Source organism: Arachis ipaensis, chromosome B03, assembly GCF_000816755.2.
Source record: "Arachis ipaensis cultivar K30076 chromosome B03, Araip1.1, whole genome shotgun sequence".
NCBI lineage: Eukaryota > Viridiplantae > Streptophyta > Magnoliopsida > Fabales > Fabaceae > Arachis > Arachis ipaensis.
This window is the reverse complement of record NC_029787.2, coordinates 42,010,038-42,010,618: the sequence shown is the minus strand read 5'-3', so window position 1 is coordinate 42,010,618 and position 581 is coordinate 42,010,038.

Here is a 581-nt window from a genome sequence, read left to right as displayed (position 1 = left end):
CAATTTTTTATTTACAGTTAACATAGTTGATCGAAATGATCCTTACATCGACGACGGTGAAAATCAAACTCGAGTATTTGTTTGATTTTGGTTCATTTTCCTTACCAAATATATGCCAACCATCCTTGGACGTTCTTTGCAGTATTAGTTACTTGGTCTATTAATTAATCTATTTAGAAGCTTGCTCTTATCTGTTCTTTCATTAGGGTACCCACTGCATGTAGTTGTGATGCTCAAACTTTAGAGACATATATATGGTTGAGGGACCAAAACCAATTCGGTGTTGATATATAGCATTTGTCTATAATAACGATAACGTGATTTCCTTCTCGTCGTTCGTTGATCTATCTTAATCGATTTATATCGATTGTTATAACTCACATAAAGAAAAAATTTCTTGAGGGTTGGTAGAGGAAAAAAGGAAACAAAAGACATTAAATTATGTTGTTGGCATAATTAAGCTCATAACAAGCGAGCTAAACTCATGGACTAGCTAGCTAGTTAGTATAATTGTCATCTTTCTTTAATTGCACATGTGAGTAATAATTTAACTCATTCAATAAGCTTTGAAATATAGCAAT